Raw genomic sequence first — 24,614 nt, forward strand, 5'->3', positions numbered from 1 at the left:
TTAATGCCTGTGCATTGTATAGTACAGCTGATGATCGTGTCTGTCCAGTACTGTTGTTCTTACTGTTCAGATTTTCCATTTCAGAACATGCGTCTTGTTCAGCATTTCTTTCACTATTAATATTAAGGGGTATGCTAATAGCTAAAAGATCTGGCCCACTGTGCTGACTGCACAAATTGTCCGTCATCCAGAGGCTTTAGAATACAGTCATGATAGCTGCATTTATATGGTATTTTATATGGTATTTTAAGGATAGCAAAGTTCTCTTAGATATATTTCATTTAATCCTCACAAAAACCCTGGGGTATAGGTGTTGTCATTATCTCCATTCTACGTTGCTGAGGATCACACCCCTAATACAGATTTGAGAAAAGTCTGAGCCAGCATTCTGTTAGGACACTTAGCAAATGTTGGGGGTAATTCTTAAAAACACATGTAACTTATAGTGTGTAGAACAATTAGTCACAAATGGAAATCTGGCCTTTTGTGAGTTTTATGGGTTCCATTTTATGTAAGAAATAAGAAGTATGTCTAAAGATACAACAAAGTTGAATTTGGTTGAGAATCTGGATTATTTTTTCCATGGATCATGGATTTAAAGGATTCATGAAAGCATAGGTTTATAGTTGGAAGCAACTTTGTCAATGAGTCCAACCCCTCTTTACAGATGAGGAAACTGAGACCCAGAGATGTTAAGTAACTTGCCCAAGTCTCTGCAGGTAATAAGGACCAGAGTCCAGATTTGATCCCATATCTTTGTGATGTTCAATCCAATGTTCTTTTCTATGTATCACCTGACTCCTTTTCACAAATTTTAAAGCCTTCTGTTTTAGGAGCTCTGTTAACTAAGGACGTGTGAGGTTCTCATGTAAGGGCCTGTTGAAAGAATAGGTGATATTTACCCTGGAAAAGGTAAATGACAATTGTTTTCAAACACTTGAATGCCTACCCTATGGAAGAGAGATTTGATGTATCCACCTTTTGCCTCTGTGACTGTGACTAGGGCCTTTACAGTATCTGGAATGTCCTGCCTGGCTTCCTTCAACCTTAGCCTCAGGGCTGCCTTGCTGCTTACTTCTTTGTGTAGATGCTGGATCTCTTTTTCTTTCCCCCCAGTATAATGTAAGCTGTCTGAAGGTAAAAACTGCCTTATTTGTGTCACCAGCACTTAGCTTATTGTACATTTCAGATTTAGCAGGTTATTTCCAGCATTACGCTACTTGTCTGTGTCTCCTTCTGAGCTTTTCTGCTTCTCCTTCTGTATGCATTTGGTTGGTGTTTTATTTATTTTTTTTAAGAACTTTCCTTCCCCCTATTTCCTTACTCCCCACCTTTCTAAACTTTGCTCTGATGTTTCTTGTGTTAGGGAATCATTGAATTCTTATTGTTCTACTACTTGGGTAAGGTCTTCCATCTTTTGTTTTAAGCTATTTATTCTCCTTTCAATTTTTTTTACCCCAAATTCTTCTTTTATAATTTTACTTTTATCCCTTGCAACATTTCTTCCAGTCCCTATCAAAGTACTTTTTGGCTAACCCATCTTTTTCTCTGAGTTTCTGCCTATTATGGGTTATTCTCTTGTAGGTTTTACTTTGTGAGCTTCTCTTGACCCATGGTATTTCTTTATTGTGTTTAGTGTTTTCTTCTGTAAGCTCATGTTTTCAGCCTCGATTTTTGTGTTCAGGCCAGTCCTCTTTGACAGACTTTACAGGGCTGGCTACAGTTTTTTTGGTCTTGTCTCCTTTATAGTCTAGATTCTGCTGTGGCCATTGATTTCACTCACATAATTGATATTACGACCCACCCTCTGCCTTTCTGACTTCTGTTCCAGTCTCCTAGTAGCCGGAGACACTGTGTATTTTGGCCTTAGCTGGCCTTTGTCTGCTTTTGCATGGTCCCCAACTGGAAGTTCCATTCCCTAGTGTGTCCATGAAAGGCCCCAGTGGGTTATAGATTATGCTGGTCTTAGGTCTCCTTCTTAGTCCTCCCTGTCCCCGCAGTGGTGCCCAGCTAGGTGATGCAGTGGATATTGCACCAGGCCTGGAATCAGGAAGACTCATTTTCATATTCAAATCTGGCTTCAGACACTTAATAGCTTGTGTGACCCTGGGCAAGTCCCTTTATCCTGTTCACCTCAGTTTCTTCATCTGTAAAATGAGCTGGAGAAGGAAATGGCAAACCCCTCTAGTGTCTCTGCCAAGAAAACCCCAAAGGGGGTCCCAGAGAGTCAGTCACAGCTGAAACAACTGAACAACAACAACCTGCTGCTTCTTCTAGTCTTTTCAATGAGATCTGCCTTCCTAGTGAGCCAAGGAAACTGGGGTTGTCCCTGACGCTGCTGTGACAAGGAAGGCCCTGGACCCAGGGCCCCTCTTACTGGGGCTCAAAGCACTGGCTTATCAGGACCTTTGTGAGGACTGCTGCTAGTTTGCCTGAGCTGAGCCTGACTTCTCTGGCTCTCCTAATTCTTCTCACCAGCCCCCCAGCTTCTCCATTTACCCCAAATCAGGCTTGCTTTCATGGTATTAATCCTCCGCCTTTTGTCCTTGAACACTTCTGGACTGGACAGAAGGACTTCTGTTTTTCTTTTGCTCTCTTTATTTTCGATTTTCTGGCATCTTTTTCTGATATTTGCAGTGGTATAAGTGGGAGAGCTGGGCTTTTCTACAACTTTCCATTTGTTATCTTAGTTGGAAGTTTTACTAGGGGCAGCTAAGTGGTGCAGTGGATAGAGCACCAGTGATTTCAAATCTCACCTCAGACACTTGACACTCACTAGCTGTGTGACCTTGGGCGAGTCACTTAAGCCCAATTGCCTCATCCTGGGTCATCTCCAGTCATCCTGATGAATATCTGGTCACTGGATTCAGATGGCTCTGGAGAAGTGAGGCTGGTGACCTGCACAGCCCTCCCTCACTCAAAACAAAGTCAAGTGCAAGTCATGTCATCCTTTCTCTGATGGCATGGTCTTTTTCAGCAATGAAGGACAAATACACTTTTGGAAGTTTTACTATAATGATTTGCTTCATAGGAGGCACCTAACAAATGTTTTAAAAATTGATTTATGTTTAGTTTTATAGAATAGAACTATGACCAGTGGGTGTAAGTTATAAGGAGGTGGATTTTGACCCAGAATAAGTACAAAAAAAAAATTCTTTTTTTTAGAAATAATTTTTATTGGTATCTTGTTTTTTTATTACCCCATTTTCCAATGTTCTTTCCCTAACCCCTTCCTTCCCAGAAAGCCATCTTTATAATAAAGAATTTTTTAAAAAGAGGAAAAAAGAAAAGAAAAAGTCAGGTGTTCTGGGCCATATTTTATACTCATCCTCTACCTCTGCAAAGAAATGGGGAGTGATGAATTTGTATCTGTTTGGAGCCAAGTTTGGCCATTATAATTAGAAAGTGTTCTCTTTTGTTGTTCTTTACGTTTTAAATAAGAAATCCTCAACAATTACAATTATCCACAGTGGAAATTATTCTGACAATCATAGGTTGCCCATCACTGGAGCTATTCTGGTGACACGCAGTTGTCAGAAGCTCCAAATGGCTGGAGTAGAACATGACAGACCAGGCCTATATATGCCTCCTCTCCACATGTGTAAATGAAGTGTGACATTGTGCTGGAGGCCTTACTGGGAGCTTGGAAGAAGACCTCTCTCATCTCCTCCTCCAATCTGTCTGTTAGGACACTTTGAGTTTTTCAGGGATTACGATAGAATGGTTTGATCAACAATGTGGGGATTGCCGGCGAGGTCCTCAGTTGTTTCCCTGAGTTCATGGTTAGTTTTAACCTTCGTGTGTGGTGGTCTTGACAGCTGCTGGTCACTCACAGTTTGAGGATGTAATTTGTCAGAAATGCTGGAGAATAGGGAGTCAGCCTTCAGAAAGAGGCTGGACTAAGACTTCCTTCTCACTCTGTTTAGATAATTCCATGTTTTTACTGGAATGCCTGTTCAAAAATAATGTGGCAGTATTTGTTCTGATTTTTTTTTCAAATTCACAGGCATATTTTCTTAGAAAAATTGGTATGTCTTTTGGAGATGGTTTTTAAATACCTAATATGATTATATCTTGGTATAGAATTGTCACAAGTGGCTTTTTATTTTTAAATTTTGATTATGGGAAGTGGTCATTTTTTAACAACTTAAAGAAATAAAGACATAATTAGGTTAACCTCTGAAAATACTGAGAAATTGCTGAAGACAACTCATATTAACGTACAGCAGGTGGTCTCAGTGTTTGTGTTGAAAATCCAGATTCAGTCAGATGGAAAATTACATCTTTAACCCCTGAGGTCATAATGGCATGTCGTCACCTCACTTGATCCTTCTACTAATTGAGCTTATCAAACACCTTGCTGTCTTTTCCTGTTAATACTTTCATTTTTGTAATAAAATGAAATTTAATTTGTTTGTGCAGGATTTTCGTTTTGTTAGTATTTCAGGTCAAGGATGTTATAGACTTTTAAGGGCAGCTCTCAGAAATATACCTGTATTTTGTTTAAACTAATTGCTTTATTTATTCATGACTTTCCTTTTAATTATAGAAAAAAAATAAAATTTCATGAATGTAGATGACCTCAAATTATAGTGGAGAAAATGAGTCTTTTCCTTTTAAAAAAAGTTATTATTCGATTTTAAATTGTATAAAAGGGACTGAAGTTCTAGGCCAAGAGACTACATATTTCTTGTTTGTGGATCCTAGTTTATGTCACTGGCTCCCTGTCATATAACTGTGATAACTGCGTGTCTGTGACGTACCTGAGGCGGCAGAACAATTTGGTGCCAGAACTTGCTCTACAATTCCCACGTTACCTCCAAAGTTCCGGTTCTCTCTCCTGCAGTTCTTGCTGTTTTCCTCCATCATTTCTAGAAAAGGGGTGAGCCAGGCCTTCCCTGTACCTAAGATTACTTACCTCAGCCCCTTCTGGGTGAATTTCCCTTTTTGGAGAGGAATCTGGCTTTGCTTCCATCAGGGCATTCAGTGAGATCCCTGAGACTAATAGCTGAGCTGGGTCACGTCAGGCATGCTCTTTTCACTTGTTTATTGTGTATCTATCTACCTTTCTTTCTGTTAATTTTTTAGCATTCATTTTTAAATTTTGAGTTCTAAATTATCTTCCTCCCTCCCACACCTCCCCCACCTACTACTGAGAAACCAAGCAGTATGGTACTATTATATATGTGAAATTAAAGCACATTCTTTTCAAAGTCTAAAATTGTCAGATCTTTTTTCTGTAATATGAAGTTAAATAGTTTATTATTCAGTACAAATCCAGCCTCACGTATTTACTGGTTATGTGAGCCTAGACAAGTCACTTAACCTCTGTCTCTTCCTCGTTTGTAAAATGTGGATAATAATAGCATCTTCCTTTGGTTGTTGCAAGGGTAAAATGAGATAATATTTGTAAAGTACTTTAGAAACCTTAAAATGCTGTACAAATACTAGCAATGGTAAAATATTGACAAAAAGGATACACTGTCATTCATTTTATGCTATGAATGTTAGATTTTTGAAAGTTAAATGTAATTTGAATTGATATTCTTGTAGGAGATTTAAACTGTTGTATTAATTGGAACTTCACTTTCATGTTTCTTTTTCATTAAATTCATAAATTTGTCCTGAATGGAAGGATTTTGTTTCTTTACCATAAGAAAGATTAATACATGCCAATATACATTCAGTGATATCTGTTCATTGTGGTTTCACATAGAAAGGCTTTACCTGATGGCTCTTTCCCTTTTTACCTGTGCAGTGGTTCAGCATTGTCCACAGGGCTTTGTTGCTCTTTATTAGACTTTGCTTATTAGATATATGCCAGTAATTCATAGGATTATAAATGTTAGGTAACCCTCTGTAAAGACATGAATACTATCCATTAAATATTCTGATTGGGAAACCTAGCAAAAGAATTATTCCTCTGAATGTTAAGATGTGTTGCTAAGAATCGCAGCATAATTCAGCAGTCCTTATTCTCTGAGCTGTTTTGAATAAAAAGGATGCGCTTTCTGTTTCTCTACAGGAATAGAGTAAAACAATTTAATTGTGTAATAAAAATTTCTTTGAGTTTTACAGTATGTTTTGAAGAGCTTAAAAGCCCACAACCAGAAAAATTATCTCAAATCCTGAAGCCTGATCAAAATATGGTTGGGGCATTTGAGGATTTATATTAAAAATTTAAAATATATAAATGATATTGTCACTAATTGTATTATTAGATATATCACTATGAAATTAACAAATGTAGAGGGTGCTAATGAAAAAATTACTTAACAGATTTTTGAATTTGAATACTTTTATTTTGGAAAAGGAGGAAAAATTTTGAATTTCATATATTTATAAAGGTTAGATATATATTTTCAGAATAGATTGGTGAGAAATGAACATGTTTCTTGAACTTAAAGTACTGTGGTTTTACCCAAGAAACAATTTTGAATTTTATAAGCTCTTTTTTAGTTTATGCCTTTTAGCTTTTTAGATCAGTGAGTTGCCAAAATCACAACCCAGGTATTGAATGGTTTTTTTTATTTTAGTAATACTTCTGGCATCAAATCTGAGCATTGGAGTAGCTGATTTCTGGGCTTGGTGATTTTGCTTGTTGGATTTGTTTTCCTCATCTCTCTCCCTTCTCCCCCCCATCTCCCATTTGATTGTCTTTTGAGTGAACAACTTGTTACTCAGGCTCTCTTACCTTCTTTTGCTCTTAAATCTTTTTGTATCCTAAAAAGGTGTTCACCTTTACCTTGAATAAATTCAGTATGGGTGGTGATTTTGATTAATTCCAGTTTTTTGAAGCCATACTAGAAGGTTTTTTACATACATTTTCAAAGTATTTGGGATTGTTTTTAACATCATACTTGGGTTAAGAGGCTTTGAATCCTTGAATACCATAGCCTTTGTGCATCACACTCAGACTAATGTGTTTGATATAGCTTTGTCTGGTGAGTCATTGAGTGGAGTCAAAAGTAAGCTTTTTTCCCTAAATTAACAAGCATTCTAATAGAATTTTCTGTTTCTTCTGCTAGTTGAGATTGAAAGTCAATCCATTTTGTATCTTAATTACATCAACTAAAATCATTAGAGAGTTTGTTTTTTAATATGAGACGTGTCTAAATAAACACGATTAATTACATTCACATTATGGCATGAAGGTGAAGAGATTGTGATTTCTTTTTCTTTTCTCTTCTAGGATTTTTGAATTAACTCTTTTTGTGGTAATTAGAAGTTAGCCAAATGATAAAATCTAGGACATTTATTTATTTGGAAGGGAGAGTGAAGTAACCGACATTTTAAATAGTTGAAACACATTCATATTTGAGACACATTCAGATATGTAACTTTCCAGAAGTGATATCTTAAAATTTCATTCAGCATTTTAATGATGGTTCTTTGACCAGCTGCTGTGTGGAAGGCACTGAGAAGGATATAAAGATGAATTAGACTTAGTTTATGTCCTTGAGGAATTTATGATGTGTTTGGAGGTCCAGGGAGGAGAACAAATAGGCTAAAATGTGACTTAAATTATAAACTCCTCGAAGGCAAGAATTGTGTCTGAGTTCATCTTTGTGATCTCGGTATATAATACTATGTTCACAGTAGCACATAGTAGGCCCCTGATAAATACTTGCTAAATTGAGTCAAATAGCTATAATGGAGAGCCTATGAAAATGTATGAGATAGATGTTATGAAGCTTCAAAATAAGGGGATTACTTATGACCGATTGAGAAGCAAGTTGGGAGTGAATTACAAGTATTACATAGATGAGGCAACTTTTGAGTTCAGCCTTGAAGAGTGGGAAAGATTTGGGGCCAATATGGTCAAAAAGGGAAGCAGTTTTTGATCTTCAAGAGATTACATTCTGTCAGGTGACAGAGGCAGCCTCTAGATACCAAGTAATTTGGGGAAGATGGGGGATTGGAAAAAGCTGCCTCCTAAGCTGAGGCACAGAAGAAACTTGGGTGTTCTGGGAGGTCAGTATGAGCAAGAAGCCAATTGCAAGTATGGAGGACTACCAACAAGAAGCTCCGAAATAGGAAAGACAGATTGTTGTGTTTGTGGGACAGTGAGAAGGCTGGCCTGGCCAGATTATTGATCACATGAAGGAGATGATGTCCAGTGAGGCAGGAAGGTGTAAAAGACTTCAAATACCAAACAGGACTTTGAGTAGGGGAATGTAGTGCCTTTTAAAAAAAATAGACAAAATCGTGGTGTCAATAACACGTATCGAAATTCAGAAGAAGACGCACAGATTTGGGTGGGAAATTTTTGATTTTGTATTTGAACTCGTTGAGTTTGAGGTGCCAGTGCACCATTCAGATGGAGATGGTCAACAGGACACAGGGTTTAGAGTCTTAGAGATCATCTAGTGTCAGCCCTTCATCTAGTGATGAGGAAGTGGAGATTCATAAAGAAGGCCATGTGGAGGCAGAGAGAGGTGAGATGTAGAAAGGAACATTTAGACAGGGAACAGCCACTTAAGAGTGATAACAGAAGCTCTATCAGAATGAAATGAGGCTGGAAAAAGCAGTGAAAGAATGAGGAGAGGGCAGCATTCCAGAAGCAAAGGGGCATGAGCAGCAGCATCAAATGCTGCCAATAATTCAAGGAAAATAAGACCTTAGAAAAGGGTGTTGTACATCATTAGTGACGAATGGTTGGGGACAGAAATTGTCAGTTACACTTTAATGCATGCATAGCACATGATCCTTTATCAAAATTAGTCCTTCGATGTTATTTTCTTTGTTACATGAAGCCATCTAGAAAGTTTGAAGCTAAAATAAGTTATCTTTTCTGTTCTTAAAGGAGCTCCAGTTTATTAGTTTACTTGACACTTGAGAAGCAGCATATTATAGTGTTCTAAAATAAGTGGAGATATTCACAGTCTGTCCTGTCTCTTAAAAATTATTGTCCTTGAGATGCCTTTCTTTCAGGAGTACTTAGCTGTCTGTAAACTCCAAAGCCATGTATTTTAAATAACACATTTATTCCTTTATACCGTGGGTCTTTTACTGGTGTCCAAGAAAAAATATTAATACCATACTCTGCCTTATCAGCTTGTCTTCCAGAAACAATTTTTGTTCGTTTGTCGTTATTCTGATCCACTTATTTCTCTCTTAAAGAGAGATATGTCTAAAAATGATAGCGCTCCTCCTCTGTGCCTTTAGACATCTCTAGCAGATGATTTGAAGTCATATTTATAGGAATCTTGAATGAAGAAAAGGGTCTCCGGATAATAGATCTCAGTTTGGGCTAACATTCTGCCTCTTTTAGTAGAATAGTGGTTACTAGATTAGGGGGAGGTAATTCCTCTTTGACCACTTGGACTTTGTCCTCTAGCTGGTTAGAGGTTACTGGTCACCAAAAACAGTCAAAAGGACCTCCTGATCAGTATCCCACTCTTTTTAGAAAATAAGGAAAGGGGGAAGTACCCTTAGATGGCTCATAAGTAAACCCTTCAAAGGTGGGGGAACTAGATATGAGATATTTTTCATTCTAAATTTGGTTACTGCCCTTAATTCCAGGGCCTTGGATTTTGGAATTGGGCCAGAGAGAAAGGTCTGGAAGAGACTTCAGACTGGAGAAGTATTTGTTTCTTTATATTTTTAGTAGAACTAGAAAGGTTTTAATGTGCTTCTACACTGAGAAAATTATCCATACTACCAAAGTAGAGTGGGGCATATGATTTTACTTTCAGTTACTGTTAATGTTATTAAATGTTCCCACCCTTCTGTTATCTCCTGGTTTGGAGATCTTTGCTTAGGTGAAACTTCGATCTCAGCATGGTGGAAAGTTTTGTCAGTGTCATTCCCTTCTATCTTCAGGTTACAAACATAGCACTCAGGACACCTTGTTAATGTTTCTTATTCTTCTTATATGATAAGCACTGTCTCCTTTTCTGGCCATACAATATCCTTCATGATTTTCTGTATTCACTTAAACGTAAAAGCAAAAATATGTACTTATTTTGTGGAAGGTTGGTAACTTTTGGAAGATATTTTCAGTTAACCTAAGGCAGAATAATTTTATGATTTCATTATTATGTTAAAGAAATGTGTATATGTGTGCATATATATATATATATATATATATATACATATACAGTATATAATTTACAAAGGTGTTTGCTAACACGTATCACTAAATCCAATTCTGCAAGTAATTTTACATGAAACCAGTTCTTTCCCTGCTTGGACCCCAGGCCAGTCCATCTCCATGCATCCTAATCACAGACCACTGACACATTATTTCCCTTGAGGTCACTTTGATTCAGCAAGCATTTAAATATGTGTCTTCTCTAGAGAGCATTAGGTACATATGAGGCCTTTTCTTCCTTCTTGTATTAGGATCTCAAATTTCCCCGTTTTATTCCCTTTACTTTGTGTATCTGTATGTCGAAATCTAAAGCAGTGGCTTTTATTGCTGTACTTGAGTGTGATCCCTAAGTCTGGCCCCTTCTTCTGCTCTTTTTTCTCCTGTGTTGTACCTGCTGTACTCTGTAGTATCTTGCTTGGCCAGGTATATGTAGGTGGTTTTTGACTCCCCTTCCCCTTGAAGATTAAAAGACCTCTTGTTTAAATTCCTAAAACTCCAAGCAGCTATTGTATGTGTGTATTTTTTTTAACTAAACTGTTGTTAGGTGCCGAGAGCCAGTCATTATTTCTGAATTTTAATCTGTGGCCCAAAACAGAAAGGCAATCTTATTAATTAGCTGCTCACTTTCTAAATTCTTCTTTCACTCCAGAAGTCCCTAACTTCGGTCAGCAGGTGTGACTAAAGCACTACTTGTATCCCTGAAGTTTTCAGTGTTTTGACTAGGCTTTCATAATCTTTAGCAGTGCTTTCTAGCTCTAATGCTAATATTCTAATGCTTCAGGGGAATATCATATTTCTCCACACGAATTACCATTTGGGGGTTAATTTTCATCAGGTCTGAGAAACTCTTGTGTGTTCTCAGTCATGTCCAGGATAAGTGCCTTTGGGAAGACAGCAGACATTTCTTTCATTTATGTCAAGCTGGCAAAAAGCAGCCTCGGTTTCCTTAAAACAGGAGGCAGGAGACACTTCTTTTCACCTTTTCCTTTGACCATCACTAGTTGATCTCTGACCACAAGAGGCTCCTTCCTCTGCCTTGTCGTTTTTCTTTCTTACTTAAGCTTATCTTTATTATTTCAAGGAAGATTTCTTCCTTGAGAAACTCAATTGTAGAAAAAAACCTTCATATAGCCCTTTACTTAACACTGTGAATGGATAGTTGTTGCTTGGTCCTAGTGGAAAAGCAGATGTGCCCTCTTTAGCGAGTCATTAGTCACTTAACTTTGCCGACCGTCCTTGTTCCCCTCAGTCCTTTGTGGTTGCTGTTAGCAGCTCTTACAGCCAATCCTCATCACAGTTTACTTACTGTTCATGTTGACTGTGTGTGGGCTTTGGGGCATGGCTTATTTTTGGCTGGGTTCTTGCCTTTTCTCTCTATATTGAGTTCATCTGCCTTTTTTGACATTTAGCATTTTGTAACCAGGCCCTAATAAACAGAATCTGCTCTGGTTAGTAATAATGATGATAATTACTAGCATTTATGTATTGCTTCAAGGTTTGCAAAATACTTCGCATGTGTTAGCTCATGGGTTCAGCCCACCAAAGGGCAGATTTTCTCAGGCTCCTACTAGACACTTGTAATGTTAATGAGATTTAAGATGTCTCTCCCTCCGCCTTTCCCCCCCACACTAATAGGCCTCACATGAAGCCCATTACGGGAAGCTTGCTTAGGGGAGGTTTGCTTGCTTGAAGGCTTTCACACCTCTTGGTAATTAGGCACTGAAGCTTGGGAGTTGTGGTGCCTTCTGGTTCTATATATACTCTGAGGTGAGATTTTGCTTTGGGGTGCTCTCATTGGAATAAGGTTCAAGTGATTTGGCCAAGTGAGACTCTGGGTAACCTAAGGAGGGCCTGCCCTCCCCCTCCCCTTTGAAGACCCCAATGTTGGTGCTTTTTTCTCTCTCTCTCTCTCTGGCAACTATGTATGTATGTATGTAATGGTCAGATAGTTGGATCTGTCTGTTGATCTATGATGTATGTTTTGCTTATGGTCAGACAGAAATCCTGTCTGTTGGTCTTTATGCTATTTTCTCTTTGTAATTTCTGCTTGTATTTTCTATACTCATTTCTTTCTCTCTAATTATAGTAAGAAAAAAACCTGAAAAGTTGCTTTCCTTTAAGTAAGAAAAGCAGATCCAAGAACCTGTACTAGCAGGTCATCCTGGGTATGCTAGGGTGCTTGCTGTTACAGCACTCCACCCTCAATAGTCTGGTATAAAAGAATGGGGAGAAAATGGCCTAGATGTGTAGTGAGAAGAGATGCTGCAGAGGGACAGCCTGAGTGCTAAATTGGTGTGACCAAAAGAATAAATTTCTTCTACAAAAAGTTATGTACAGTAATTATCCAATATGAGAAGACATGGAGGCTTAGCAGTCTTTATCAAGGAAAGAAATAACCACTTTGATAAGACTGTAGATTCATCAAAGTATCTCAAGATATTTCATGTTGTGAAAATATTTTCATGTTAACCTCTTGAATGTAATATTTGGTGTTACTGGGTACTGGATCCTAACAAGTTGGCCTTAGTATTTTTCAGAAGAGAAGGGACAGAAGTAATTAAGAATTTTTTATTTATTGAGGCCTGTTATTACAGGTAATTACAATGGGACTACAAAAAAAATAAAAGGTACCCGTATCTCCCCCATTGTCAGAAACTCTCAGTTGATCCATTCAGCCCCACTATCATTATATGCTTCTCCTTCCTAAACTTCCTGAGAAAGGTATCTACAATCTGACTTCTAACCTCACCATTCAACTGAAACTGCTCTGTCCAAAGTTACCAGTGATAGCTTTAGCTTATACATTTTTATTGGTGTCTTCTGTTTCTTATATCATCATAATGATCCCCTCCCCTTTCCAGAGAACCAGATCATATAATAAAGAGTATTTTTTTAGAGACAAAAAAAAATCAACGCAACTGATTATGTCATATCTGTGGCTCTCCCACCTTCACACAAGGGTGAGTTGGGGTATCCTCTCATATCTCGTCATGTCCTACTTGATGGTTATAATTTTGTTACGTTTACTTGTATTTTGGTGTGTGGTTAGTTTTTCCTTAACATTGTTTTAACCCGTGATCTTTTATTTGCCAAAATCTAATGGCCTTTTCTCTATCCTCAACCTTCTTGACTGCTTTGCTTCCCTTAACAGTGTCAATCACCCACTTCTCCTTGGTGCTCTCTCTGTTTTTGTGACCCTCTTCTGTCTGACCTTTACTTCGCACTCTCCTTTGCTGGATCTTCATCTAAGTCATGCCTGTTAATGGTGGATATCCCCCAAGGCTTTGTCCTGAACAGTCTTCTCTTCTCAGTCTGTCCTATTTCCCTTGGTGATCTCATCAGCCTTTCTAGATTGAAATATAATCTCTATGCAGTGGATCTCAGATTTGTTTATCTAGCCCTAATCTTTCTCCCAACCTTATGTCTCCCAATGCCTATTAGGCATCTCAATATGTATGTCTTGTAGACATCTTAAAATCAACATGTCTAAAATTGAACTCATTTATCTTTCGCCAAATAACCTCCCCTCTCCCAGATTTATTATTATTGAGAATACCATCCTCCTCTTATGTACTCAAATGACTTGGCATCTTCATTTGCTCTCCTATTCAGTCAGTTCCCAAGTCATGTCCATTCTACCTCTATAACATTTCTTATCGATGCTCTTTTTCTCTGGCCCTGCCCCTACTCGGGTTCTGGCCCTCATTGCCTTTTTGCAATAATCTGCTGGTTGATTTTCCCTGCCTTGAGTCTCTTCTCTCTGTAGTCCATTCTTCCCTCAGCTGTCAAATTGATCTTTCTAAAGACCTCCTCTTCTCATTCTTCTGCCTTTCCCATTAAATTCCAGTGGCTTCCTATTGCCTCCAGGATGAAATGTAAAATTTTTTGTTTTATAACCTGATCCTCTCTACCTTTCATGTCTTCTTATATCTTATTCCCATGTACTCTGTGATCCAGTGGCACTGGCGTCCTTTCCTTGGTACACCCCCCTCCATCTCTTGACTTCAGGCATTTTCAGTAGCTTTCTCCCATGTCCAGAGCACTCTCACCTCCTGGTTTCCATGCTTCCTTCCAGTTTCAACTAAAATCTCACCTTTTGCAAGAAGCCTTTCCCCATCTCCTTCAATGCTCCTGCCTCTCCTCTGAGATTAGCTGCAGGTTATGCTGTCTGTATCTTGTTTGTATGTAGCTGTTGGCATGTTGTCTTCCATAGGGTTGTGAGGTCCTTTCTGCATATCCTCAGTGCACACAGTAAGTGTGATCAAATGCTTGTTGACTTCACTTGACAATCCTTGGCTACATTCCATTTGGGAGAAAGAAGTTATAGTTAATAAACTGGCACCTTTTACTAATATAACAGAGTTCCAAATTGTGTGGTGAAGACAGCTAACCACTCCATATGACATTTGACTGATTACGTAGTTACAGAGAGAGAAGGATATGTATAAACTCTGCTTTTTGGTGTGGAGTTAGTACTATGTTGATTCGTAGCCATCAATACAAAGTATTTTTTATGATCATACCACCTCCATGGATAATATATCAAAAGCACATATGTAATTTCAGTTTTTTTTTGTTGTTTTCAAAGAGAGTAATGGCTTTAAAGTGTTTAAAAAGTTGTGAAATTTTCATTTGATGATGCAGATGAAATGGTTTCTATACAGAAGGCATTTTAAACTATTTTTTGTGTTGTGAACACCTTGGATAATCTGGTGAAATGCACTGACCTTTCTCAGAATTATATTTGTCTATGTTTTTCCTTGTGTTTTGATGCTCTGATTTTAGTTTTAACCAAATTAAAGGATGTAAAAAAGAAACATTAGTTATCTTTAAATGTAGATTCTTCTAAGAGTTTTAAAATAAGCTAGGCTACAGCCATGCACACCTGTAATGTAATACTGCCTTTGCTTTTTGTTGTGGGGTTTGTTTTTTTTTTGCCCTGTTCTTTTAATTGTAGCGAAGGCTATATCATTTTACAACACAGATTTATAATTACATGGTGGTGTGTTTTAAGTGACAAAGTGAAGTTTGGAACGCACTGCTATAACCACCTTATTTTCTGAAACTCTCCTCCCCTCAACGAACAAATAAACCATCATGTGAGACAACCTGCTAGAACTGAAAAAGTTTTTTTTTCCCTTTTTCTTGAGAGGTAGAGGGGGGAAATCCCACACCTTCTATTTTCTGTTACAAGGGTTCTTCTTGTCCCACTTCAGGGAAAAAGAAAAACCATGCTAACTATTTTAGTTTACATGCCTCAAAAATAATGTTTCTTCGAGATGTTAGTATTTTTTTCCTTACCAAAGAGTTTTAAATTTACAAGTATAAGCATGTGTACTGTCCACTTTGTTAATGAGTTCTGCCTTTTAAGGGTACATCAGTTAAGACTTTGTTAGTTAGAAGCATCTGAATAAAATTATTCTCCCCTCTAAAAAAAAAAAATTAAAGTATGACATCACGCTTAAAAAGTCACAGTCTACAAAATAAAAATCCAGCGCTACCATTGGTTTTTTCCTGTCTCCTGAACCGGGATCCTCCACCTAGATTTGAGACCTAGCCCAGTAGACCTGACTCTTCCTTAGTCCAATGCCCCTGCTCTTGGGGTAGACAGTCCTCTTGTGGATTGTTCTAATAGTCCCTAAGAAGTCAGGGGCAGGTAAGTGGTGCAGTGGATAGAGTGTGCTAGGCCTGGAGTCAGGAACACTCATCTCAGTTCAGTCTGGCCTCAGCCACAGAGAGAGACAGGCAGACAGACAGATAGACAGATGGTGTGTCCCTGGGTAAGTCACTCAACCCTGTTTGCCTCAGATTCAGATAAATAGATTTTGATGATACAGACACGTATCACAGGCAAAGTTCCTCCTCTGCTGTCATTTCTGGGACAGTTCCTAAGCTTGAACTGTACCATCTGAATTGGTTTACTTATGACTCAGGGGAATTGTTGGCTTCAGTAGTTTATCTTTCTTTGCTGTTGAGGATTGGAGCCTGATTTTATTAAGAGCCTGATGAAGGCTCTTAATAAAAAGATCCAGACCATATGATTCTATCATGATCACTTCATAGCCCCCAAACTAGGAATAGAAACCATAGCTATTTATGACAGAGGGGCCAGACCTCTGTCTTCCTCTCCCTCTACTAAATCCCAGCCATTTGTTACTGCCTTCCTTTGCAGTCCCCCACTTGAAGTTATGATGTTCATGTTTTTAAAAATCAGGAATTAAGAATGGCTTTAAAAAGTAGAGAAATTGTGTATGAAGTGCCTGCCAGCTTGTGTGGTGGTTGGGAAATCACCCTCGGGAGCATCTGACTTTGTAACTGTCAGATCTCAATGTTGCTCTCAGCTGAGTTCTTCCTTCCGGAGCCCTGGTGCTCATTCTCATGATGGAAATCTCAAAGATTCTGTGTTGACTAGTGGCCCTTCAGTATTTATTGGTAACCAAAAGGCCCTCCGTCACATCATATCCCCAGTACTCGTCCATTGTCTTCCACAAAGTAGGCATTTCATATTTGTTGAATTTGACCATGAAGAGAAAGTCAGAGAGATGGACTCAGTTGTATGGGACAACTCTGGAAGATGTAGCAGAGTGATGACCCCCTGACAGGGAAGCAACGATGACCACCAATACCCTGGCGTGCACTCTGCACGGCTGGGTAGATTTATTCTGAACACAGGCCAGGAGATCACACAAGACAGAGCTCTACTCATAGTTATTTAAAACCAAAGGCAATGCCCAGATATTTGCAATATAGAAAGGAAGACGAATCAGATAGATGCTGCTTTTTCAGCAACCCTCATCTGGACACATGGATAGATAGCAACCCAACTGACTTCATTGTCTAACCCAAAAGCCAGTAGCAGAAAAAGAGGAAAAAGCCCAGGTAGGATCCATTGTGCAAAGTGTTTGGTTCAGCAAAGCCTGTAAACATGCAGTGCTTTCACTCTCACCCATCCTAACTGCTGGTGGCTGGTTTCCTGGGTGGTTTTGCAGTGTTCTCCCCCTTTTGTTTATTTATTCATTTTCCTTTATTCTGCAGTTGATATTCCTCTAGGCTGTGTCCAAATGGGCTTTGCCTTACGGAGAGATAAAGGAGAAGAAAGCCGATGTCTTTCCCCTCAGGCTCAGGCTTTGGAAAATCAAAGCTTTGAGGAAGCAGCTCCTGCCTACCTGCAGTGGGGTCAGTGATTTGTGTAATATTTCCTCTGTCAGCTCAGCTCTCCCGATTTCTTTTGAGTAAAGAAATGAAAAGCAGTGGACTTGCTGCCTTTTTAAACAGGTGTAGTTGTGTAGCTGTGATCAAAAGCAAACCCAGCACTCCTGCTGCCCGTATTTCCATGTCTTCCTCCTGTTGTTTCTCTCTGTAGTGAAGTAATTCCACTGAAACTCACCCATGTTCATTGAGAAACGGCAGAATGGAAAAGGACTGAGCACCCAGATTTTCCACAGCGTGCATGAAGGATTCTGATAACCTGATTTGCAATCAGACTGTAATTGGGCTTTTTGCATCAAGTTGTTGTTACATGAAATGTTTGTTATTCATCTCATTTAGAATATTTTATTCTGTGTTCTGATTTCTAGTAAATTAATCTAATGACTTTTTCATTTATATTTTCAGGAATAATCAGTACTTTTCTTAGATTATGATTTGAGTCTGATTGGGACATTTTGGTTCAGTGGCATAGTCTTTAAGGATCACATTATAGTGAGGTCTCAAAAAGAATTTTTTTTAATAGCTGATAGGTATACTTTTTTTCCCATTATTGGGAAGACCAAATAATAAAAGTAATGTGTTAATATAAAAACTTTATCTTTAATACTCATTATGAAATATCCCAAATACCCTTTTTTGCTTCAGCGATTTAAGAGCGTTGTTGGTTCTCTTTCCATTGATACGTTATTGAATTCTAAGGTTTTCATGACCTTCCAGCCACCCCTCTGGAGAAGAGCAGCTTTGAATTTAGGATGATGCTTTGACAGCAGACATATGTATTCATAGGCCTATACCTATTTTTTACCAGTTTGGTAGGACCTACCAGAGCCTCTGCTCCCGTTGACTGCTTTCTAGTACTCAGAGTGACTGCCATCCAGTTCTGAGATACTGGAATTATGACAGTTTTCTTTACAGTGTTGTTGACCAGTATTGTATAAATTAATCTCCTGGCTCTGTTTACTCATTTCTGTATCAGTTCATACAAGTCTTTCCAAGTTCTCTGAAGTGATTCTCTTCATTTTTTTTTTAATTTATTTAACTTTTAACATTCATTTTCACAAAATTTTGGGTTACAAATTTTCTCCCCTTTTATCCCCTCCCCCCCTCCAAACACCAAGCATTCTAATTGCCCCTATGACCAATCTGCTCTCTCTTCTATCATCCCTCTCTGCCCTTGTCTCCGTCTTCTCTTTTGTCCTGTAGGGCCAGATAACTTTCTATACCCCTTTACCTGTATTTCTTATTTCCTAGTGGCAAGAACATTACTCAACAGTTGATCCTAACACTTTGAGTTCCAACTTCTTTACCTCCCTCCCTCTCCACCCCTTCCCTTTGGAAGGCAAGAAATTCAATATAGGCCAAATCTGTGTAGTTTTGCAAATGACTTCCATAATAGTTGTGTTGTATAAGACTAACTATATTTCCCTCCATCCTATCCTGTCCCCCATTACTTCTATTCTCTTTTGATCCTATCCCTCCCCATGAGTGTCGACCTCAAATTGCACTCTCCTCTCCATGCCCTCCCTTCTATCATCCCCCCCACCCTGCTTATCCCCTTATCCCCCACTTTCCTGTATTGTAAGATAGGTTTTCATACCAAAATGAGTGTGCATTTTATTCCTTCCTTTAGTGGAATGTGATGAGAGTAGACTTCATGTTTTTCTCTCACCTCCCCTCTTTATCCCTCCACTAATGAGTCTTTTGCTTGCCTCTTTTATGAGAGATAATTTGCCCCATTCAATTTCTCCCTTTCTCCTCCCAATATATTTCTCTCTCACTGCTTGATTTCATTTTTTTTAAAAATATGATCCCATCCTCTTCAATTCACTCTGTGCACTCTGTCTCTATGTATGTGTGTGTGTGTGCATGTGTGTGTGTGTAATCCCACCCAGTACCCAGATACTGAAATGTTTCAAGAGTTACAAATATTGTCTTTCCATGTAGGAATGTAAACAGTTCAACTTTAGTAAGTCCCTTATGACTTCTCTTTGTTGTTCACCTTTTCATGGTTCTCTTCATTCTTGTGTTTGAAAGTCAAATTTTCTTTTCAGCTCTGGTCTTTTCATCAAGAATGCTTGAAAGTCCTCTATTTCATTTAAAGACCAATTTTTCCCCTGAAGTATTATACTCAGTTTTGCTGAGTAGGTGATTCTTGGTTTTAGTCCTAGTTCCTTTGACTTCTGGAATATCCTATTCCATGCCCTTCGATCCCTTAATGTAGAGGCTGCTAGATCTTGTGTTATCCTGATTGTATTTCCACAATACTTGAATTGTTTCTTTTTAGCTGCTTGCAATATTTTCTCCTTGACCTGGGAACTCTGGAATTTGGCCACAATGTTCCTAGGAGTTTCTCTTTTTGGATCTCTTTCAGGCGGTGTTCTGTGGATTCCTTGAATATTTATTTTGCCCTCTGGTTCTAGAATCTCAGGGCAGTTTTCCTTGATAATTTCATGAAAGATGATGTCTAGGCTCTTCTTTTGATCATGGCTTTCAGGTAGTCCCATAATTTTTAAATTGTCTCTCCTGGATCTATTTTCCAGGTCAGTTGTTTTTCCAATGAGATATTTCACATTATCTTCCAATTTTCCATTCTTCTGGTTTTGTTCTGTGATTTCTTGCTTTCTCATAAAGTCCTTAGCCTCCATCTGTGCCATTCTAATTTTGAAAGAACTATTTTCTTCAGTGAGCTTTTGAATCTCCTTTTCCATCTGGCTAATTCTGCTTTTGAAAGCATTCTTCTCCTCATTGGCTTCTTGAACCTCTTTTGCCAATTGAGTTAGCCTGTTTTTCAAGGTGTTATTTTCTTCAACATTTTTTTGGGTCTCCTTTAGCAGGGTGCTGATTTGTTGTTCATACTTTGACTTCATGTCTCTCATTTCTCTTCCCAGCTTTTCCTCCACCTCTCTAACTTGATTTTCAAAGTTCTTTTTGAGTTATTCCGTGGCCTGAGCCCATTAGGTGGGCTGGGACACAGAAGCTTTGCCTTCTGTGTCTTTGCCTGATGGTAAGCATTGTTCTTCCTCATCAGAAAGGAAGGGAGGAAATGCCTGTTCACCAAGAAAGTAACCTTCTATAGTCTTATTTCTTTTCCCTTTTCTGGGCATTTTCCCAGCCAGTGACTTGACCTCTGAATATTCTCCTCACACCCACCTCGCCTCCTGATCCTCCCAGCCAGCGCTTGGGGTCTGAGATTCAAATGCTGCTTCCAGCCTCAGGGCTTTGGGCGGGGGCAGGGCTGCTATTCAGTGTGAGATTAAGTTCAGGTGCTCAAGTTGGGGCAGGGCCGCCTCCCAGGCTCAGTTCCCTCTGGGAGTTTATGCAGAGACCTTCAACAATGGATCCAGGCTCCTACCTGCTTGGGTCTGCAGCCACCCCTCAACTTCTGCCTCCCGAGGGGGCCCGAGCCATGGGGGCACCCCACTCCCCCCTCGACCCGCCAAAGAGACTCTCTCACCGACCCCCGTCACCTGTGGGTGGAGGGACTTGTGCGGCCGCTGGAGATCCCGTCCCTGAAGCCTGCTCAGATCTGTTCCTCTCAGTGCCGCGGCCACGGCAGGTCTGGGCTGGGCTCCGTGTCTGCAGTGCGACGGACCTTTTGCGAGAGGTTTGCAGGTCCCTCTGTGGGTGGAGGGACCCGCATGGCCATTGGAGATCCCGTCCCTGAAGCCCGCTCGGATCTTTTCCTCTTGGTGCCGCGGCCGCGGCAGGGCTGTACTCAGCTCCTAGTCCCGGCGCCCAGTCCGCGGTGCGTAGGACCTTTTGCGAGAGGTTTGCAGGCCTCTCCGGAGCAGAAATCTCCCTCGCTCCAATGTTCTGTGGCCTCTGGGTGCAGAATTCACCGTGAGTTACTTCTTTGTAGATGTTCTATGGGTTGTGGGTTCGGAGCTATGTGTATGTGCGTCTTTCTACTCCGCCATCTTGGCTCCGCCCCCCCTCTTCATTTCTTAGGGTGTAGTAACAAGTCATCCGATATATTCACAGATATGGATTAACTGGCTCCTGGCTGATGTGTTCTCCCTGAATTTTCATATTTTTGCCACTACAGAAAGAGTTGCTATAAACAGTTTTGTACATATGGATCCTCTTCTTTCTTTGATCTTTTCTAGGATAGTGCCTAATGGTATGTACAATTTAGTGACTTTGAGCACAGGTCTGAATCACTCTAGAATGAATGGCCAGTCACAGCTAAGTTAGTTTAATTTGTTTTGACTTCAGGTCTACACTATATTTATGTCATAGAAAGAATTTGGTAGGATTCCTTCTTTTGATGACATTACAGTTTGAGTAATATAGGAATTAATTGTTCTTTGAATGCTTGATAGAGTTCACTTGTAAATGCAACCCACCCCTGAGGATTAGAGTTTGTTTTGCTTATGACTAATTACTGTCAATCTGTCCTCCCACTTGTTTTCCCCACTCCCCTTCCCTGTTGTTTTCCTGTTGAGTGAAATGTATTTTTTGCCCTCAACGGTGTGAGTGTGTGTCTGTGTGTCTGTGTGTGTCTGTGTGTGCTATTTTTCCAGTTCAAATGAAAGTAAGATTCAGGAGTCTTCAGCTCTCCAAACCCTTCTTCCTTATTTGCATCGCCTCTACTGGTACAGCCCAGTACAACTGGGCTTCCTTCTACTCCATGTCACAGAGTCCCTCACTGCATTTCTCTTCAATTTCCATTTTTAAGATCATTAAAAGCATAACAAAACTGGTTCTAAGACCTGTCTTACTTGACTCCTTCTGAGACTATGATGATACTAGGCTGCAAAATCTATTTGCTATAGATTATGGGAAATGTTAGAGACAAATGTTTTGAATCCAAATTGTTATACTTCAACTTTTGTTGAAGATTCTTAGAAAATGGTATGAAATTCAAAAACATCAATGTTGATACATTGAACATGTGGGAAATAGGGAGTTAGGTTCCTGTGATCATAAGAAACTAATTTTTCACGAGAAATTGCTGAAAATTTACTTTTCTGCATGCAGTTCTTTATAACAAAACATTCATTCTGATAATAGGAGCTTTTCCTAACAAAGAAACCATGAAATAATCCATAAAATGCAGTTTACAAAATAAAATTGGTAACATGCAAAACATTTTTTCTCACTTAGTAATTCCCCAGAATTCTGTGACCTTTGTGCTAACATCTCAAAAAACCCAAGACATTGATTTCAGACAATATTCAGTGTTCATAACAAAAAATTTACAGTACTATACAGCAAAAAAAGTTCTTGAAACTAAAGCATTTTTTAACCTGACTATTAGTTTCCACTATGTCAGATGGCAGTGTGAGGATATTGTACTCTGCACTATACTGCTGTAAACATCTCTTTATCTTGACTACCTTCTAAAAGCAAGGGAGAAGTTGCTGGGATTTTAGTTGCTGCCATTGGAAGGTGCCAAGATTGATGAGGTCTCTCTGTCTCCTCCAATACTCTGTCCTTCATGGCTGGTGGATGGCTTTGGAGATCATGAAGGACGTACCAACTTGAAATAATCTGTCAGCATCATCTGCTTAGTGTGCCATTTGAGATCTGTAAGTGTCTTGGAGTACAGGAGCATGACTGATGCTGATGTTTAACCTTGAGGGCACAGTGGATAATGAGATCAACAGATCAGCAGCCTCAATTTCTCTAACCAGTCAGTCAGTTAAGCTGACTGAGGCTGCAGATAGGCAAGGATTGAAGTTTATCTAACCCCTTTATTTTCTCACAAAGTTGCCCCACTGACATTGCTTGGGCTTAAAGCCCAAAGGATTTGGAATGCTCTTTGAGGGTGTAATTGTAACACAAAAATTAGTTTTAATGGCAAATGATGAAAATATGCAGCAAATGCATGGGAAGCTTTTTACAACTCTAGGGTGAACAAGACCATTGAAGCCCCTAGTAGGATACCAGCCACTTCACAGACTGGTATGTATCATTCCTCTCACTTTTTCTCCACTGTGTATAGCTGCAAATGTGCATGGTTGCTAACCCTGAAGTGAAAATGAGATTACTAACGAAATTTTGTGAAATGCTTGAAGCTGCAGAAGTTAAATGTGCTAATATTTGGTATTGACTGTATATCCAAAATGATCCATTCTTTGAGTTATGAGCTAACTCTTGGTATGAAATTTTAAAATGGAAGATGTTTTTGTTACTGTTGATACATATTTTTACTCTGCCTCCTCTCTATTACCCTACTGGGTTTTCTTCTTATTTTGTAATCTCTTTCTGCTTCTCAAAATTGGTCTATATGCAGGTGTTGATAATTATGCAGTTTTTAACCTAGCCCAGTTTTGATAATCCTGCATTCACCCCAACTTGAAATAGCCTTGGATAAGTTTCTGACATTGTAATCACAGTTGTAACAACTACAGTATTAAAATGACATATGAAGAATATCCTCTCCATTTCCATGTATCAAATATACATGACTTATATTAGTGGGAAATTAATGAAAAGTGAATGGTAATTTTTGCTTCCTTCACTTCAAACTGACAGTAGATAGAGCCCATAAAAAGCTTAATCAGAGAAATGGACGATTGTATAGTAGTAAAGTGAATGAAGTTCTTGCCTCTAAGAGAACTTTTTGCATCTTATTAGAATACTCATAAGTACTTTAGTTCCATCACAGGAATGAGTAATTTTTTTTATCTTAATACTCTTTAGAGTTTTTTGGAAAATTATAGATTGTGATTTCTGACAGGGACTTTTATGAAACACTGCCTGTGACAGTCCTGAAAAGCGCACTTTGTTTTTGAGCTTGTATTGTTAGCTACAATATTTTTTCCCCTGATTTTATCATGATCTAGAGTTAACTTTCCTTTGCAGGAATTAAAGTAACATTTTCCTTTTCCTCTTAATTCTTTTATTCATTTAAAAGTTGAAGAACTTTTCTCCTAGGTATGTGTTCTAGGTCAACCATTGGTATACATATGAGATTATGTCATGTCTTGGGCAGAGTGGAACAGTTTCCATTTCTGTTCTGTGTGCGGGGCCTCCTTCAGGCTAAATATCCTTAGCTCTTTTTGTTAAACCTTATAAGCTCTGGTCTCGGGCCCATCTCTAGAAGTTTTCTAGCTTGTCAGTGTCATTCCTTAACTGTGTAGCCTGGCTGAGGCAGCATTCAGAGGGTTCTGGCTGCCTCTCCGTGTGACCTAATGGAGCATTCACTTTTTGTGGCTACTTAAATTGAGCTTCCACAGTCTACCAAATTCCCCCACTCTTCCTCCCTGCAAGCTGTCTGTTTGTACCTGTCCTATCTTTTGCTCTTAAATTTGGCTCATTCTAACATCCCTTGACTCCACCCAGTTCTCCATCCTCCCACCCA

The 24,614-nt window shown here is 39.1% G+C and overlaps 1 protein-coding gene across 3 annotated transcripts in view; it reads left to right on the top strand.

Annotated features, from left to right (window-relative positions):
- Positions 1-24,614, top strand: part of SHQ1 (SHQ1, H/ACA ribonucleoprotein assembly factor) — a 109,264-nt gene that overhangs the window by 70,555 nt on the left and 14,095 nt on the right. The window lies entirely within an intron of this gene.

The sequence above is a fragment of the Notamacropus eugenii genome, chromosome 3, assembly GCF_028372415.1.
Source record: "Notamacropus eugenii isolate mMacEug1 chromosome 3, mMacEug1.pri_v2, whole genome shotgun sequence".
NCBI lineage: Eukaryota > Metazoa > Chordata > Mammalia > Diprotodontia > Macropodidae > Notamacropus > Notamacropus eugenii.